The sequence below is a fragment of the Geotrypetes seraphini genome, chromosome 18 (genome assembly GCF_902459505.1).
Source record: "Geotrypetes seraphini chromosome 18, aGeoSer1.1, whole genome shotgun sequence".
Lineage (NCBI taxonomy): Eukaryota > Metazoa > Chordata > Amphibia > Gymnophiona > Dermophiidae > Geotrypetes > Geotrypetes seraphini.
In genome coordinates this window covers 31,627,165-31,647,532 of record NC_047101.1, presented here as the reverse complement: position 1 = coordinate 31,647,532, position 20,368 = coordinate 31,627,165, and the positions used below count along the sequence as shown (strand labels likewise).

At 41.0% G+C, this 20,368-nt stretch overlaps 1 protein-coding gene across 1 annotated transcript in view; it reads left to right on the top strand.

Annotated features, from left to right (window-relative positions):
• The first annotated feature begins 16,097 nt into the window (after positions 1-16,097).
• Positions 16,098-20,368, top strand: part of SIL1 (SIL1 nucleotide exchange factor) — a 179,685-nt gene continuing 175,414 nt past the window's right edge. The window contains exon 1 of the mRNA XM_033927650.1: positions 16,098-16,118. The gene's annotated coding sequence lies outside the window, so the exon portion shown is untranslated. The remainder of the gene's footprint in view (positions 16,119-20,368) is intronic.

Sequence of the window (20,368 nt, the reverse complement as noted above, 5' to 3'; positions counted from 1 at the left end):
GGGTCCACCCCGGGTGCACACTTTAAGGCACAGTTGCCACAACGGGTCCAAACCTACTTTTAAAACCAATGGGAGGAAATATTTTTTCATTCAGAGAATAGTTAAGCTCTGGAACATGTTGCCAGAGGTTGTGATAAAAGTGGATAGTGTAGCTGCTTTTAAGAAAGGTTTGGACAAATTCCTGGAGGAAAAGTTCATAGTCTGTTATTAAGACATGGATGGCAGTGAGAATGGGAGAGAGAGAAAGGAGCATATGCTGGAAGGAAGTGGGGAGGAGAGAGAAAGAAGGGAGCAAATGCAGGAAGGAAGTGGGGAGGAGAGAAAGGGGAGCAGACACTGTAGGTAGACAAAGGGAAATTGAGGACTGGATAATAGAAAGAATTTAGACAGATGCAGAAAATAAATTGAGAAGGAAGAAAGGGGAAGGGAGAGGAGAAAGTGAAATGCCAGACCATAGGGGAGAGAAAGGAAGGAAAGAAGATGGATGCCAGACCAATGGGTGTGGAGGGAGAGATGGAAGGGGGAGGCAGACCATTTCTGGAAGGGGCTTAGAAGGAGAGAAGATGCCATATGGAAGGGGCAGAGAGAGGGTTGACAGTCGGTGGAAGGAAGAGAATGACAAGAAGATGAGGAAAGCAGAAACCAGAGACAACAAAGCTAAAAAAAAAAAATTATATTTCTTTTTTGCTTTAAGATAAAGTAGTATTGTAGATGTGTTGATAAACTTTAATAAATAGAAAATGGAAATAAGATGATCCTTTTATTGGACTAATTTTAATACATTTTTGACTAATTCAGAGACCAAAACCCCCTTCCTCAGGTCAGGACAGGATACCTTAAAAGCAGTATACAGTGGTGCCTCACACAACGAACTTAATTGGTTCCAGGAGCAAGTTTGTTATGCGAAAAGTTCGTTATGTGAAACGCGTTTTCCCATAACAATACATGTTAAAAAAAATAATTCGTTCTGTAGCATAAAATATGCTAAGATGACATAAAAAAAGATAAATTTTTTGTTATTATTTTTATTTAGATACATCTAAAAACATAATTGTTTTTTAAAACAACACATCACCTTTCACCTGCCTGTCCTTAATCCAAATTGCTAATAGCCTCTCCATTTCCTCGTGGATTGAAGACCTATGTTTTTCATGAAATAGTTTTGATACTCCTTTGGCTACTTTGGCTGATTTTATTGCATCCTTATTTGTCAAAATGGTGAAAATGGTGGTTTTGCTGAGGCCAAACGAGGTCACACTGTTTTACCCCACATTCACTCCTTCTAATTATTTCCCGTTTAATTTCAACAGAAATCACCTTCCTGCTTTAAACAATAATTTTACAGTGAGAGAGGGCAGAGTCTCAGCAGCAAAAACTGGGACTTAACTGTTCATTTTTTTTTTTTTTCTAGCATCGGGGAAGCGGCGAGAGTAGCTCCGCCCCCCCCAACGCATCAGCAGTAGGCGCCGGGCCCCTGCGAGCCGACGGTCCGCCACTGCACAGGGAGCCAGGCGGAGAGAGGGCAGTTAAGTGCAGTGCCTGCGCGGAAGGATGTAGCTCGGGCGACTTCGTTGTGTGAAACGAAGTTCGTTGTAGGAAGCAAGACATGAAGTTCGTTGTGTGCAGCGTTCGCTGTGCGAGGCGTTCGTTATGCGAGGCACCACTGTACTTTACTGACCTGAGGAAAGAGGTTTTGGCTTCTGAAAGCTAATTGAAAAATGTATTGGTCCAATAAAATGGTATTATCTTATTTTCCCTTTTTGGTTTTATTTTCCTCCCTTAATATTTCTACAATGCTGGAACTTTCAGATAGGGAAGTCGCAAAGCCGGCAACACTTCTTACAGTTGCCTTAGCACCGGATAAGAACTGGCTATTAAGACTTTTCTTTAAAAATAGACAGAAAGAATTTCTAGGATATAAAATAAAAATGTATCCAGACCTGTCACGAGATACACAAAAATGTCGTTGTGAATTTTTGTTGTTAAAGCCAGGTGTTATAGCTCTTGGGGCGACTTATTTTCTTCGCCACCCATGTAAATGTGTGATTGGGGAGATGAAGAAACCAGATAAGATAGATATGGAGGCGCTATGGCAGGCCATATCAGTCATGGATTCCAATCTCAAACTGACTTTATCTACAATTAAAACAGATTATGGAACTGTTTTCTCCAAGGTGGAACAACAAGGGGTACTTCTTACTAATGTGAATGAAAGGTTGGAGAAACAGGAAAATAATTTGAATGAAGTAAAGAAGGTACAAATGGAATTGGTTAAGGAGAGATCTTATGTTTCTCATAAGATGAAAAATTTCAAAAATCAACTGAGGAAAAACAATTTAAGATTTTTGAACTTTCCAAAGTGTCCTATTATTTCACCAGTTGAAATGGCTAGGAAATATTTCCGAGAGACTTCCCACCAGAAAATCTACCTCCAATTGTTAGAGCTTACTATTTGAATATAAAGGCAACACAAGGGGAATCCACACCTATAGAAACCCCAGTGGATAAAGTAGTGGATATGAATTTGTCTTCATTTCTGGAAAATTCCCTTGAGGTTGTCACTCAAAGAACTACCATGTTGTTGACCCTAGCCTTGAAGAGTGATAGGGAATTTATTCTTCGTATGTATTTTCGTCATATAAATGATAAGTTTTTGGGCTCTAATGTTCGAGTTTTTCCAGATTTAGCTCAGAGGACCCAGATACGTAGGAAGGAGTTCTTGTCCCTGAGGTCAAGAACCCTGGCTCTGGGGGCTACGTTTCTTGTTAAATTTCCTTCAAAGTGTTATGTATCTTTTCAAAATAAGAATTTTCTTTTTTTTGAGCCCGAACAACTTTTGGAATTTATTGGATCAAAAGAGAAATTGGTAACCATGTCTAGTAAGTATGACCTACCAGCTGGCTGTAATTTGGGAATCTAATGCCGTGACCTTGATTAGTTTTTGTTACTACTATTTAGAAGTTTATTTCTTTTCTTGATCTTTAAATTGTGGACTAAATAAGACATTATTATTTTTCTTTATAAGTTTTATTGAATATCATTACTGGATCTCTTGCATTGTATAAAAGTAATGCTTGTATTTAAAATGGAAAATCTTATAAATAAATAAATAAAAATAAAAAAAATGTGTGATAGTGTACCAATGCAAAAATATGTCTTCTTTGATCCTAGCCAACTGACATCCTTCTTGTCAGCGGCTCAAATGAAAATAGGAGGAGGAACATGAAGCACTCTTAGATTAGATTGTTTGATCTCCTGTCTCACCCAACATAATTGTTAGTTTTTATTTCTATTTCTTTATTCTCGCTGATTCTACATCTTGGATCTACATTGAGGATTTGAGTTAAAGTTAAGATATACTGGGTTAGTAGATTATTCTTAATTATTTTATTGATTTTCAAACAACATACCAAGTAATCACTTGTACAGAAAGTTAGTTAGTATAGATATGACCTATATCCAATATAAATCATATTCAATCTAAATAAAAAGAGAAAAATACAGGAAAATTCTTTCAACCAACTCAACTCATGTCCTCAAAATATGGATCCAAGAATACATTAAAGCGAACAAAGGAAATTATTATTAGAAGATAAAATACAGACACAACTGAGAGATGGGCTGATATATGATTATGGAGCTGTTGATTTCTCTTTATCCAGTCGGGACATAGCCAGAAAAGCTGTTAACTGTTGTGGTTCAAAGAAAACATATTTAAGTGAACGGTAGCAAACAATACACTTGCAAGGGTGTCTCAAGTAAAACGTTGCTCCCAGTGAAGTGACTCCAGATTTCAACAACAAAAATTCTCTACGTCGCTTTTGAGTTTCTCTGGAAAGATCAGGAAACATTTGTATTTTGCAACCAAGAAACTCTTTCTATCTATTTTTAAAGAAAAGTCTCAATAACCATGTTTTATCTATGGCGAGAGCTACAGTCAAAATCATTGTAGAAGGTACAACTGTTTCTCTATCTGAAGTTTCTAACAATTCAGAAACATTCAGTAATGCTTGATCATGTACTTTGACTTGCGTTGGTGCCCCTTCTTTATTTGGCAAGTAATACACTTGAACAAATGGTGGTAAGGTTTCTTCTGAAACTTGCAGTTTCTATCAAATATCTCCTAAGCATTTCCCTAGGAGTAACCGAAGTCAATCTAGGGAAATTAATTAATCTCAAATTGTTATTCCGGGAATTATTTTCAAGTGTCTCTAATTTCTTCCTTAAGTTAATATTGTCTTTAATTAGGGACTCCTGTACTTGTTTGGTCAAAGAAATTTCTTGATCAAGCTTTTGAATTGTATCCTTTGAAACAGTCACTTCCGCAGACAAATCTTTCAGCTCTCTAGAATGTTGAATCAATTTCCCCTCAATATATTGGAAATTGGGACTAATATTCCTAGTAAAATTTGCAATCAAATCCCATAGCGAATCTAAAGTCACTTGCGCTGGTTTCTCCAATATTGGAAGACTTTGCTGGGTGTAAAAATGCTCACCGTCAAAAGAAGAAAAGTTCCCCTGGTTAGGTTCTGGCTGGAATCCTTCACCTCCGGTTGCTTGTCCTAGCCCGGTTTCTTCTGCAACTACTCCCTGGTCAGAGAGTATTGCCTCTTCAGTTTCCCATGATGACCCTGCTGCCTCGAGGGGAAGTACTTCCCCATCTCTGGGGTTTCCTCCACCCCTGGAGAACTGGCTGACCGGGGACACGGAGGTGGTGCTCTCGAGTTGGGGCTCAAGGTAGTCTCTAGCCCTGGAGAGACAACCCCGGTCTCGCCTCTCTCCGGTGCTCTCAACAGGCTTGCTCCCAACACAGGAAGGATTGCCTCCTGCAACCGCTGCAACATCTCGTCGACTCTGCCGAAGGAGGGCACCTCGGAGCGCCGCAAGGCGCCAGCTGCGCTCCGGCCCCTTCTCTTCGGCATCCGAAGTAAGTAACCAGCAAGCTGACTAACAGGAAAAAAGAAAGACGAGCGAAGCGGTCAGAAGCGTCGCTCTCAGAGCATCTGCACCGCGGCCATCTTGGATCATATGTGTCCTCAAAAATCTGGGTTAGTAGATTATAATTTGAATTGTATTTTATTTCTTCTTTAACTTTATCTTTCTGTACAAATGGATACTTGATATGTTATTGAAAAATGATAAATAAATAAAAGAAATTCTAGAGCAATAAACAGATGTTTCAGAGCAGGCAGCTAAGGGTCTTAGGTTTGGTGGGATTTTATTGTTCAATCTTTTCTTAGTGATGTTTTGCCTCACAGTGTTTAGGGAGCAAAGGCCCAGACTACGGCCATGGGTACAGCAGTACCTCTTCACTGCTCTTATGTGTAGGTCTGCATTTTTGCAGCTGTATTTTGCCTCTCTTCAAATAATTTCCTCCCCCCCCCCCCCCCGCTCCTAACTTTGCCTTCTGGTATACTGTAGACATATGTTTTATGCATATAGGAGACTGTTTACTAAACTGTGGTAAGATTTTTTTGCACTTAAGTGCAAAACATAAGGTACAGAAAGTGCAAGTGTGTACGGTAAACGTAGGGTGCATGCTCAGCATCTGCCCTGTATGTATCGCACAAGGGCAGACACTTATCACATGAGTCCATGTTCGATGCCTCAACTGGCCACACAGGTGCACCTGCACTACCCACTCATACGCAGAACATGGGCATGAGCACTGATCCACATAGTATAAAAAAGCGTACACACGAGCCATGGTTTCCTCTAATCTACCTCCAAACATTTCCACATCCCAAAATCCCCCCTCCCCCCCAGTCTGATCTCCCTAAAAATTCACCAACAATCCAATCCCTGCTCTTCTAGCCAGTCCCCCTCCACACACATATACGCAATCATCCTAAAATCAAACGTTCCCTAAATAAGCCCCTTGAATCACCCTTCTACAGGAATTACCCCCCCCCCCCAAAATCAGAAGCCCCTCCTTCAGCTGAAGCTATATTCCCACTATACCCTGACCCTCCCCCTACCTGCCACCCCCACCCCTCATCTCCAGGACATATCCAGGAGTTTCCCTGCTAATCTAATGGAGACGGGTGGGAGCAGCACCTTTTCACTCCAGCTCCATTAGCTGCCAGGATCAAAATGGCATCTATGACCCCTAGCTGTAGTCCCATGGTACTTCAATCATAGTATAATTGGGAGCCCCAGATTTGAATTTGGTGCATAAAAGACTTTAGCACATGTACGTATTGGATGTTGAGGTCCAGAGGGAAGCTGTTCAGTCACGAGAAAGTAAATCATTTTTATAATACAAGTCAGGGTTTTATTCTAGATTTATGATTTTGTCAGCAAGACTGTGTTCTCTGTCAGCAGAAGCTTTATGTTTTCAATATGTAAAATCTTTAGACTAAATAAAGTCTGGTCTCCAAATCTGTTGACTATGAATTTCAAATAGTGATTGTAGTTACAGACAAGAGCATTCCACTTTCTTTACCCTGTTTGATCTGTGGATATTTCTCCACTGTGGTCCCGCTATATTGTTATGCTTTTTTTTTTTAATGGAATAAAAGTTAGACTGGTCATGGGATAAATTAACCTACCCCCTGACATCAAATACCCTACTTCCCACCCCCAAAACACAGCCGGTGTATCAAGAAGAAGCTCAGTGTGGCGCAGGGTGGGTGCTGTACATGCTAGGGATGTGCAGGGTGGCAGGAACAGCTGGCCTCCCACACATACCACGGGTATTCAGTGGCCTGTGCTGTGTTGATCTGTTGCTGCCCTGCACTTTTCTGCTCAGCTATGTCAGCATTGCACTATTGCCCTCTGACACCTGCAGTCCTAGGCAGATGCTTAGTCTGCCTAGTGGTATACACAAAATTAACCCATTCCAAGATATTACCCTGAGTAACACCTGGATTGATTGAAAGCATCAAGTTTATTAAAAAAAAAAAAAAAAAAAAAGGCAAAATACGCTCCATCTGTATTATGAAGGAGAGCAATGGTATAACCAAACTGTTTGGTTTTTTGGGGGGGGCTTCCCTTTCCCCTTACCTCCGCCTCCTGCTCCCTCTACCACAATTTAAATTTAGGTTTAAAATACCTTAGCTGATATAGATCTCCAAGCCCTGCCAGCTGAAGAAATCCAGAGCCACCCTGCCCCCTAGTCACAAAGCTCAGCAGCAGCACATGGAAACATAGAAAATGAGGGCAGATGAAGAACATAGGCCTACCCTACCTAATCCGCCCATCCATACTGCTTACTATGCCTTCTTCTTCCTTAGAGATCCTATGTTTGTCCAAAGCTTTCTTGAATTCAGACACAGTCTTTGTTTCCATCACCTCCACAAATTTACCACCCTTTCCGTGAAGAAGTATTTCCCTTGGTTACTCCCAAGTTGATTCAAAACACTGCTGCCAGACTCATTTTTAGGAAGAGTAAATTTGATCACGTCTCTCCATTGCTCAAAGAATTACATTGGCTTCCTGTTCACCTTAGAATTCAATTCAAGTGTATTTGTATTGCGTTTAAGATCCTATTTGGTATCTTTATTACCCTTGTTCCTTTGGATTGGAACGTAGGTAGATCACATCTCGCGAGAAACTCCCAAATGCTGAACCTCTCTTTTCCATCATTGAAGGGTAAATCAAAATTACTTCGAAAATTTAGTCAATCTTTTTCTTTCAAACTGACCGAGCTTTAAAATAGTTTGCCGAATCTATTAAGAACCTCTTATCTTTTTCCTTCATTCCGAAAAGCCTTGTAGACTTTTTTGTTCTCTAAACATTTTGGAAATTCGTTTCTTTTTTATTTAACTTATGTTTATTACTGTTAACCAAGTCGAGCTTCTATCGGTGATGATCCAATATTCAAATCTAAGTTTTACTTCAGTGTAGACAGTTGAGGGAAGATATGACAGAAACCTACAAAATTCTGGGCGGAGTGAAAAAGGTAAATGCAAATTGTTTGTGCGTCCTTTCACAAAGTACAAAGACTAGGGCAGGGATCTCAAAGTCCCTCCTTGAGGACCGCAATCCAGTTTGGGTTTTCAGGATTTCCCCAATGAATATGCATTGAAACAGTGCATGCACATAGATCTCATGCATATTCATTGGGGAAATCCTAAAAACCCGACTGGATTGCGGCCCTGAAGGAGGGACTTTGAGACCCCTGGACTAGGGGATACTCCATGAAGTTACGAAGTAGTCAGTGGCGTAGCGAGGGTGAGAGGCGCCTGGGGTGGTGGAGTCCCTCCCTCGCCCTCATCTCCACCTGCCACATGTGCCCTCTCCCTTCCCCCGTACCTCTAGTTGAAGTTGTTGCTTGCGGCAGTCAACAGCATGCTCCTCGTGACCCTGTCAGCTTTTCCTCTAACGTCACTTCCTATGCGTGGCACCCTGAAGTGACGTCAGTGGGAGAGCCGATGGGGTCACAAAGAGTATGTTGTTGACCGCCTTGAGCAACAGCTTCAACTAGAGCAGGGGTGTCCAACCGGCAGCCCCGTGAAGTATTTTGTGCGGCCCCGGTCGAGGGCGATGCAGTGTTTTCCTCTGCTTCCCCCGGGTGTTTACCGTCTTGCTGGCTCCCTCTAATGTCTTGCTGCAGCGTTTGCACAGCCCCAGAAACATTTTTTTGGGCCAATGCGGCCCAGGGAAGCCAAAAGGTTGGACACCCCTGAACTAGAGGTATGGAGAAGGGAAGGGGACATGCGTCTGCAGGGGAGTAATGGGAAGAGGAGGGGTGCCGGCATCCCACTAACATGACGCCCGGGGTAGACCGCCCTCTTGCTCCCCCTTACTATGCCATTGCAAGTAGTACGTTTATGTTTAAATCATATTTATTATGATCAAGAAATGACAGTGAAATAGAAACATATGTATAAGTATTGAATTGAAACTTTTATTCTTTTTTAATTTTTTGTTTCAACATTTTATTGACATTTTTCAAAAAGTATACAACAAATTATACAACAAAAATAATAAACTATTAAGCTGCAAACTCACAAGACAGAGATATAAAGGAGTCACTAGGTGCGCAATTGACCCAACTGGGGATAAAATTATTCAGTTACACAGATGACTTTAAAAAACATGTATTGTTGCACTTTTGGTTTTCTTGACCTTGTTCTGCTTTTGCTTTGTTCTGTGTGTTTGCTAACTGTACAACAATAAAACACGATTTACACTAGAATTATCCTTCCAGAATGTGATAGATAGCTAAAGCAATCATAATATCAAAACTTTTTGTGGATGATGGTGGAATTGAGATATCTGGGTTTGAAGAGTGCAATATGACGGATTTATAGGATATAGGTAAATTGCTATCCATATGAGTGATAGAGATAATTCTTGTCCATATGCCCAACCAATAAATTTGTAGATTAGGACATGCAAAAAGGAGATGTAAGAATGTTTATTCTGATGCATCCACAGAAGACAGGCATCCAGAAAATGAGGTTTTCTACCAGCTAAAGCTGTCAAATCTTTACCCTTAATACCTGGAAGTAATTAGCATGAAATCTTGTTATGATCTGGCCACTATTGGAAACAGAATGTTGTGCCAGTTGGATCTTTGGTAACTCATCCTCTTAACTACTTCCTTTACCGACAGCTCCCCAAATGACAAAAAAAACTGCTGCCTTTACTCAAGTTTCCTTCCATGTCTTCACTTTGAACTTCCTGTATCCGGTTCAATCTATTCCTAATTCTATATCTTTTTTTGCAGATGTTTCACAAATTGTCTTCACATCTGGTTAATAAACAAAGTTATAATACTCTTATCTAGGGCTGAACAATTAACACGTTAATAATGTGATTAACGCATTAATTGCAAAATGAACATTGCAAGGTAATGCATTTAGGCAGTAAGAATAAGGAATACGAGTACAGAATGTCAGGTGCAACTCTGGGAAAAAGTGAACAAGAAAGGGACCTGGGTGTACTGATAGATAGGACCCTGAAGTCGTCGGCACAATGCGCGGCAGCGGCAAAGAAGGCAAATAGAATGTTGGGCATGATAAAGAAAGGAATCTCGAGTAGATCGGAGAAAGTTATAATGCCGCTTTATAGGGCAATGGTCAGACCCCACTTGGAATACTGCGTCCAACATTGGTCTCCTTACCTAAAGAAGGATATAAAACTGCTGGAGAGGGTGCAAAGACGAGCAACTAAACTAGTAAAGGGTATGGAGAAACTGGAATACGAGGATAGACTTATAACACTAGGATTGTTCTCCCTTGAGAAAAGGAGACTGCGTGGGGATATGATCGAGACCTTCAAAATACTGAAAGGAATCGACAAAATAGAGCAGAGAAGATTATTTACATTGTCCAATTTGACACGGACTAGAGGACATGTAATGAAGCTAAGGGGGGACAGGTTCAGGACTAATGTCAGGAAGTTCTGCTTCACTCAGAGAGTGGTTGACGCCTGGAATGCCCTCCCAGAGGAGATTATTGCGGAATCGACCATCCTAAGCTTCAAGAGCAAACTAGATGCATATCTCCTTGAGAGAGGCATATAAAGATATGGTTGGCTATAAAATAAGCCAGGTGTATACCTGGCAGGGCCTCCGCGTGTGCGGATCGCCGGACTTGATGGACCGAAGGTCTGATCCGGAGATGGCGCTTCTTATGTTCTTATTACAAATTTGAATGTGTTAATGCCGTCCAAAGTGATCTGGCCTATCTCATTCCCTAGAATTCTCCACTTCCTTTCCTATCATTTCCAGGGCACCTCCTTCAGAAATTATATCAGAGGACATCGGAGGAATGTTTGAGGAGCTTCAGCCATTTTCTGCCTATGCTTCTCACCAGTGTCACTGCCCCCTCCAGAGAGCCACTGCTCATGCTGCCCTCCCCCTTGTCACCTGGGGTCCGCTAGGAGCAATGCAGCTGCCCTTCACTAGGTGGCACTACTGATACTAGGCACGCTTCCCTAGATGGTGGAAGCCCTACAGAGGGTGCTGGCTCAGAATGGTAGCCACACCGCTTTAAAGACCAACCCAGATGTCACACCCAGGGGACAGAGGGAGATGGCTTGGTTTCAAAATAGATACAGTCTTTTAATACACACACCCAGAGACTTGACAATAAAGACCCCAGAGAAGCACTGTAGATAACTTAGGGTAAGTATTCCAGATAGTCTAGAATTAACAACATTTTTGGAGTAATCACAAAACTTACAGCCTCTTTTACAAAGCCACGCTAACGGCTGCGCTGTGCTAACGGCTGCGCTGTGCTAACGGCCCCGAAGCCCATACAGATTTAAAGGGCTTCGGGGCTGTTGCCATGCGGCTTTGTAAAAGAGGCTGTTAATATCTAAGAGATCTACTTTGCTTGTAAGTTTTTTCTGTGGATAGTAAGATGTTAATCACAAAAACGTATTTTCAGAAAAATACAGTACCTTTTTACGGTCGGACTATTATGATGTTTCCTGACGTATCCAGATAAAATAAAATGGAAAGCCTTTCTTTTGCTTAAACCTAACATTTTGGTGAAAGGAGGTACTTAAAAAAAAAAAAGCATCCTGTAAATGTCGGGTTACCTTGGGAACTAATTCATATGTTTTTGCCGACTTACTTGGAGACTTTTTTGTTGGATAAGAATAAGATTGCCTCTAAATAATTACTTTACAGGTTTCAAATAGAGTAAGATAGAAAGATTTTTCTTGCTCTTCACTTATATTAGGATTAAGTTGTTTTGAATTATCTCTTTTTCTTCATGAAGTGGGCTTATAGATAATGAGATAATTATTTTTGGTTTGTTTAAAGAATATTTTCCTATATATATATATATATTTTTTGTAATGTTACCTTAACTATATTGAAATTTGAAATAAAAAAATGAAAGGAGGTGAGACAGTAACCCAACCTGACCACACCATGGAGGGGATGGGGGAGGGAGGAAGAAGAGAGATCGAGATCTGAACAGAGAGAGAGAGATACTCAACCATGGGGGGAGGGGAAGAGGGAGAGAGATAGAAACTAGACAGGTTTGAAAAGGAAGAGGAATAATGGAAGAAAAGGTGACCGTTGAAAATTGATTTAGGGCAGGAAGTAAAAAAGAGAAAAAGAAAGAATGAATAGACAGAGCACAGGGAAGCAGAACCAGAGATGCAAAATGAGATGATTAGTAAGGAGGGGGGGGGGTGTAGGTTAATGGGATTTGATGTACCTCCTTTCTATGAGACAATTGAATTGAAATGTGTCATCTGCAGGAAGAAATGTGAGGGGGCAATTTATGTGATTAATCGTGTGATTAAAAATTTTAATTGCGATTAATTGGTTATTTCAAAAATCGATTATTGCAATGCCCTATTTAAGGGAATAGCCCAAAATGAAATCAGACGTTTGCAGATTATCCAAAATGCATCAATCAAACTTATAATGAAAGCTAAGAAATTCGATCACGTGACTCCCCTTCTTAAGAAAGCGCACTGGCTTCCAGTCGCCCATCGTATAATGTATTAATTAAGTTTGCTATACAAAACTCCGGCTTTCATTTACAAATCATTGATTCCCTATACCTCAACCAGACTTCTGAGGTCTAATGATCAACATTTACTAGTTATTCCCTCACTCAAAATTATTAATACACGGTGGCACTTCATCTTTTCTGTTAAAGCTCCTCAAACATGGAATTCCCTCCCTATTTACTTAAGGGAAGAAAACAATTTGGATAAATTTAAGAGCAAACTAAAAAGCTTTATTTTTAAAGACGCATTTAATAATTAGAAAGCCTGACTAGGAGTTTAATTCCAATTCCATAATTTCTCTGAGGTTCATTGTTCTTTCCTTTCCTTTCATTTTTTACCAAAATTGTCTTCTCTTCTATCAATCAAATTGTATTTCTTTTCCCATCCTTTCCTCGTGTTTTATTATGTTTGTAAAGTTAGTCTTTAATATGTTTTATAAGGTTTAGTTCTTTGTTTGTTTTGCTGCCCCCTCAATTTTGTAATTTTACTGATATGTTCATCGCTTAGAATTTTGAATAAGCGATTAATCAAATTTATAATAAACTTGAAACTTGTGATTTAACAGTTGTATCAATGTATAGCCCTACCCTTATCACTCCATTTTTTGTCACCAGCCATTCAGACCATGTGTTGGATTATGAGTAGATCCTCTTTTGAACCTCATTCCAGCTGTACCACTACCGTATATCTTTCCTGGTTTCTAATGTTGCAGGCTGTACTTTCCTGTGTATTCCAGCCCATGCTCTGCTTCTCTGCCTGCAGCATTGTCCAGTGATGTACTGAAGAAAAATGTTGGAAATCCCCAGGAATCCCTTGGTAAATTAGTTCATGAAAAAAACATTGTCTCCATCATTGAAGCAGAGCTGGAGAGAGCCTCTTGATAAGAAATTAGTCATACACCAATGGCTTTGCCTTAAGCATGCAAAAGAAAAATGCTGGGAAAATTTACCTGACATTAAGAAAATTCACATTGCTGATCTTGTGTGTTTTCCTACTGTCTGCCTCATCAGTCATCTTTTATGCTGAAAATCTCTGCTGCCTCTGATTTCCTCTGGCATTATTATCTTACATTTCTAAACCAACTATGTAAATCAAATAATAAACACTATATGCAAACACTAGTCTAGCCAGTGTGGTTCCTTTCTGAAAACTATGAGAGAACAGAAAGCTATCGCACTAAAATTCTATAGAGTGGTGGAAAACTGGAACGCTCTTCCGGAGTCTGTCATAGGGGAAAACACCCTCCAGGGATTCAAGACAAAGTTAGACAAGTTCCTGCTGAACCAGAACGTACGCAGGTAGGGCTAGTCTCAGGGCGCTGGTCTTTGACCAGAGGGCCGCCACATGAGTGGACTGCTGGGCATGATGGACCACTGGTCTGACCCAGCAGCGCCAATTCTTATGTTCTAAAAAAATACTGATCTCGCATAACTGAGTTTCTCTGCCTCATAAATATGTGCTTGTACCTCTAAATCAGTGGTTCCCAAACCTGTCCTGGGGGACCCCCAACCAGTCAGGTTTTCAAGATATCCCTAATGAATATGCATGAGAGAGATTTGCATACCTGTCACTTCCATTATATGCAAATCTCTCTCATGCATATTCATTAGGGATATCTTGAAAACCTGACTGGCTGGGGGTCCCCCAGGACAGGTTTGGGAACCACTGCTATATGTTATGTGCGTATGTCCAAGTTAAATTGTAAGCTCTTCAGAGCAGGGACCACCTATAAATGTCAGCCCACTTTGAGAGTGCTTCCAACTCCTAACTCCTCTCACTTTGGGTTCTGCATCCTCAACCCTATATGTCAGTGGTTCCCAAACCTGTCCTGGGGGACCCCCAGCCAGTCAGGTTTTCAAGATATCCCTAATGAATATGCATGAGAGAGATTTGCATACCTGTCGCTTCCATTATATGCAAATCTCTCTCATGCATATTCATTAGGGATATCTTGAAAACCTGACTGGCTGGGGGTCCCCCAGGACAGGTTTGGGAACCACTGATTTAGAGGTACAAGCACATATTTATGAGTGAAAAATAAATTGTGTGGTGAGAGGGAAAAGAGAAGACTCCAATTAAACGAATGAGACAATCATATGAAAGGGAAGGGTAGTAGGGAAAGGAAAGAATTACAGTATGAAGAAAGGTAAATAGCTGGGAGGGGAGCCTGAATGACTACTCCAGGATCTCTATATGCTTTATGGTATAGGATATATTTCAATAAACATTTAAATTTCAATATCCAGCCTTATGCTCTTAAATATATGAAGCGGCTCACATGCAGTTGGAATGGTACTGATTGAACACTTCACATATTTAAAAACATAAGGCTGGATATTGAAATTTAAAATCAAACCATGTTTATTGAAATATATCCTATACCATAAGCATATAGAGATTCTGAGTATATGAGATAAGAGTAGAGGTAGATTATAGGGATGGGATTAGAGGTAAGTTACAGAATTAATCAGGCACTAGGCCTGATGGGCCGCCGCGGGAGCGGACCGCTGAGCAAGATGGACCTCTGGTCTGACTCAGCGGGGGCAACTTCTTATGTATAGGATTTATTGAAATTGGACTCCTATTGTTTGGTCAAGTTGACTATTCCAGGACACACGATTGTGGCGCACGGTGGAAATATGTGGATTCATTACTAAGGAATCAGGAGGAAATGCCAGCGAGAAAGAATACATTTTAAGGTGAGGCACGAATTAAGCAAAGGATCGTTCAAATCTCAAATAAAGAGGGTGAGTATTCCAGAGGTACTTAGGAAATCCCTCCTCCTGGCACTATAAACACTTTAATTGTCTCCCTTTCAGTATTTCTATGCTCTGTTACTTCTCACTGGGTTTTTTTTTTTCTGTCTTGATTGACTAGATTGTGAGTTCATTCTAGCAGGGACTGTCTCCTTCACAACTCTCTACAGTTCAGTAGCACTCTGGAGATAAGTCAGCAGCTGAGATCCTGTTGAATTGAGTTCAGTTCCTTGTGACCTTGGCCAAGTCATTAACGCTCCATGGCCCCAGGTACAAAACTGTGAGCCCACCAGGGATAGAGGAAGCCCCTGCAAAGAATGTGTACAGCACTGCATATTGTCTAGTAGCGCTGTAGAAAAGATTAGTAGAAGTAATCTTTTAGTGGATAAAGGCAGAGCACTTCCTTGCTTTGGAATATTTCATCATTTACAACGTAGTGTGAGTGGCAAAATTGCAAACATCACGCCGCTGAAAAGTTCTCTAGTAGTTTTCAGCTTCAGTGAGCACATCCCATTGCAGCTTTATGAAGGGTAAACGAACATGCTCAAAGGTTTATTATTTGACCGTGGGAAATGGAAGCATTTTCCTCAGGAAATTCTGCTTTAAAATGGATTTTTTAAAATTTTATACAGCTACATTTAGCTGTTTATGTACTGGCTCGAGCTGTTCTGCAGTTCAGGTTTCAGGTTTGATTAAAATTTGATATACCGCCTTTTCGAAAATCAAAGCGGTTTTACAAAGTTTTTGAAACTATAAAGGGACAACAAAACAACATCAAAAACAAAGAACAGAAGAACAACTGACAAACAATGACTTACTGGAACGAGAGGAGACGGGGCAGAACTACAATATTTAGATAGAAAAGAACAGAGAAGGGAAAAGACAGACGGAGGGGGAAGCAGGAGCGTCAGCCAGGGTGGCTGGACTAACATACTGGTAAGCTTAAAATATCCTTAAAAGGACGATCATGATTGAAACGCATCTTTGAAAAGAAATGTTTTTAAACTGGATTTAAATTTATCTCTCTTAACATGGCTGGGAGCCGAATTCCAAATTGAAGAGGTCGTAACAGAAAAAATACTGGTTCTCATGGTGTTGATGTGCCTTAATGAGGGGATAGACAGCAGGTTAAGAACATAAGGATTGCTACTGCTGAGTCAGACCAGTGGTCCATCATGCCCAAAAGTCCGCTCATGCGGCGGCCCTCTCATTTTTCCTACCTTTGTTGTCTGGTGAGTCTCTGGTTGCACTTCCTTCTAACTGTACATCCTTTATTTCTGTCTTTCTTTCTCCCTGCCACCCCCCAAGCTACCGCCGCCACACTCCCCTAACTTTTTCTTTCTCTCTCCCTGCCTCCTCCCACGCCACCGCTGACAACAACAATTTCTCCCTGCTTCCCCACTACCAACTGCATAACGGCCGGCCCAGAAGTCTTCCCCCGATGCCTGGCTGGCCCGGAACTTCCTCTCCGATGTAAGAATTGATGTTGGGGAGAAGGCTTCTGGGCCGGCCATTGCGCAGTCACTGCACTCGCCTGGCCCTATTGCTGCAGCGGCGGCAGGGAAGTAGGGAGAGAGAGCCCAGGCTCCGCGAAAGCCTGTCCCATTGTCCCCACGCACAGCTTTGGTACACTGTCTCTGAAAACAGGACATTTCAGCATCCCGAAGCTCTGCGTGGGGACAACGGGACAGTCCTGTTCAAAACAGGACGTATGGTCACATTAAGTATGACTTAAGGTTACCAGACATCAGGATTTCCCCAGACATGTCCTGTTTTAGAGGACACGTCCGGGAGTCTGGACAGCTTTTCAAAACCAGGCACTTTGTCTGGATTTGGAAAAGCTGGTGAGATTGGGGCCGGGGCTGGCGTGCATCTGCGCATGCTCAGATGCACTCCAGCCCTAGCCCAAAGAGACAAGGTTTGTGTGGGGCTGGGTTGTGGGGGTGGGGAGGGCGGAACGGGGTGTGGCCACGCGTCCTCTTCTATCAGATGGAAAATCTGCTAACCCTAGTATGACAGCGTGTGGAGGAACATTGTATGAGAGAACATTTTACACATGAGCCCAGTATATACAATTACTTTCTAAACATCAGGGTTTCTCAACCCAGTCCTCAGGGAACCCCCAAGCTAATCTGGTTTTCAAGGTATCCACAATGAATATACATGAGATAAATTTGCATGCATTGAATATGCATGAGATATATCAAAAACCAGACCAGCTTATAAATGCCTCACAACCCTCATCTCCAATTCTCCCCCCTACCAAATGTTCAGGAAGTCAATCAAAACCTACCTTTTTGACAAATTCCTCTAACTTCTCCCCCTTCTTACTAGCCTCCTCCTTCAATTCCGACTTACCTCCAGACTCTCCGACTCCTCCAATCCTGTTAGCCACTAAATGACTTAACAAAATGGATCACTCAATCTAACTAATTATCCCTTCTTCATTACTCGCCATACTAAATGCCTCTGCTCTGCCTTATCGAACACTGCAGTATGTATCACCGCCGTATGTAACACTGCTGTATGTAACTTACAGCAAATGTAATTTCATTGCAAATGTAACTTAGCTGTAATAATTAACCTCACTGTAAATGCAGCGTCGCCGAAAATGTAACTTCGCTGAAAACGTACAGTCTCTTCATCTGTTAACCGCATAGAACTTCCATGGTAATGCGGTATACAAGAATAAAGTTATTATTATTATTATTATATCCTGTATAAGTTTCCAAGTTTCCAAGTTTATTATAAGATTTGATTAATCGCCCATTCCAGGTTCTAGGCGATGTACATCATGAATTACAGAGTTAGGGTAAAAATACATATTTAGAACAACTTAAAACAAATCCAAATAACCTAAAACACATAACATGACTAAACATATACAATAGAACAATAAACATACATGAGGACAATAGGGAAGGTAATGGGAAGAAATACAATTCAATATAAAAGAAACATTTAAGGATAAAAACAGTAGGGAGAGGTGCAGAAATTTGATATGGACTGCAAAAAAGATTCAATATAAAATGTAAAAAAGTCAATTAATCACTAAAAGCATCTTTAAAAAGATATAGGCGATACCTAGTTGTGAAAGTCAAGTTTGTTACAAAGAATTACCTCTACCATTTTTTGAGTTAGACAAAGTATATCAGGTGTATTAAAAATGATCCTATTAACTAGAATCTATCATGTAGCTGACGTGGGCAATCTGAGTGTCTCTGACTCAGGAGTTCTGACTGCTGAAGGACTGATTCATTAATTGTCCTGTCTTAGTCATGAAAGAAATTATTGCAAACTGCTCTCAAGGCTAACAGCACAGGATTTATAACTCTAACCCATCAACAATAACCAGGAGCAGAAAAAGCTTTTCAGCACTGTTCCCAGATAGTAAGGGCAGACAGCAACCTATCTCAACAACCGGCTAAATCATAACAGCATATCCAGACCAAGAAGAACCCAGACCCTATTCTCCTACCCGCCACTTAAGGGAATTCAGCGCAAAAAAATGTACGATGGCCTCCTGGCGACGCAGGCAGCGAAGCAGGACCCCTCCATCCTCAACCTGCTGACAACTACAAGTGACTTTAAATCATTCCGAAAATAAATCAAAACTCTGCTTTTCAAAAAAACTATACAACCTTCTTATTCCCCCCCCTTGCTTCCTCCGCCTTCCACACAAACTACCAGCTAACCTCCTCCTTCTACTTGTATCCCCCCTCTGACCCTATCACGAAACCAACCCTAAACCTCTTCTTCCTTCCTAGTGATCCTAATTGTCCCCCTTCCTTTCTATTCAACACCCTTATTCTGTAATCCCCTTGCATCCACTATATAAGCATCCCCTGCATCTACTGTGTAATCATCCCCTAAATGGCAACTTCTTGGCAATGTCCAGCTATCTTATACTGTAAATTGTAACTTCCTGGAAATGTCTAGCTACCTTATACTGTAATTTTAACTTCCTGGAAATGTCCAGCTATCTTACACTGTAATCCGCTTAAAACTGCAAGGTACAGACGGAATAGAAGTCACTAATGTAATGTTTGAGGAAGGAGGAAGAGATCAAGTTTCCGTACTGATGATTCCCATATGTTTCCATGGCAAGATAAGGGAATCCATCAGAAAATAGATACTTTGAATATCAAACCATGGTGCTTTCTGCAGCTGTGACTCTGTACATTAGTGGTGTAGCTAAGGGTAGGCCTGGGTGGGAACAGGCCCACTCATTCTTGGCTTGGACCCAACCAACGGCAGCACTTCACTTCCCCATCTTCCTCTCCTGCTGGTGGCCCATGTCTGCCCCTCCCTGGTGTACATTCCATTAGTGATTTCTATTCCGCCAATACCTTGCGGTTCAAGGCGGATTACATAAGATTTATCAGGAGTTACAAGAATTGTAACTTTACATAAGAATTGTCATAGGAGTTATATAAGAATTGTCGGGAACATGAGGCGATACATGTTGTATAATTAGAAACATTTTAGATTTGAAAGGGGTAGTGGGTGTGGTGGGTGGAGATTGGGAAGGAACTGGTTGTGATAAATAGGTTTTATGTATTTTTTGAAGAGTAGGGTTTTAGTTTCTTTTTTGAAGGTTTTGTAGTCTGTGGTCGAGGACAGCAAATTGGTGATTTGTCTGTCTAGTTTTGCTGCTTTGGAGGCCATTAGATTGTCATATAGTTTTCTTCGTTTGACATTTTTGGTTGGTGGGTATGTGAATAGTGAGTGGGATCTCCTGTGTCTGGTTGAGGTGGATTGAGTTAGTCGGTTGTTCCAGTAAGATGGGCTTTCTCCATTAATAGCTTTGAAAAGTAGGCAGTAAAATTTGAAGTGTATTCTTGCTTGTATTGGGAGCCAATGTGAGTCGTGGTATGCTTCTGTGATGTGGTCATATTTTTTCAATGAGTAGATGAGTCTTAAGGCTGTATTTTGTATTGTTTGTAATTGCTTTATCATGGTCGCTGGGCAAGGGAGGTATAGTATGTTGCAGTAGTCAATTAGTCCAAGGATAAGAGATTGTACCAAAAGTTGGAATTGTTTCTTGTCGAAAAATTTTCAGATTTGGCTTAAGTTTCTCATAGTCACGAATGATGCTTTTATTACTTTGTTGATTTGAGATTGCATGGTACAGCCTCTGTCAATCAGTACTTCAAGAAGTTTTAGTGTGGGTTGAATGGGATATG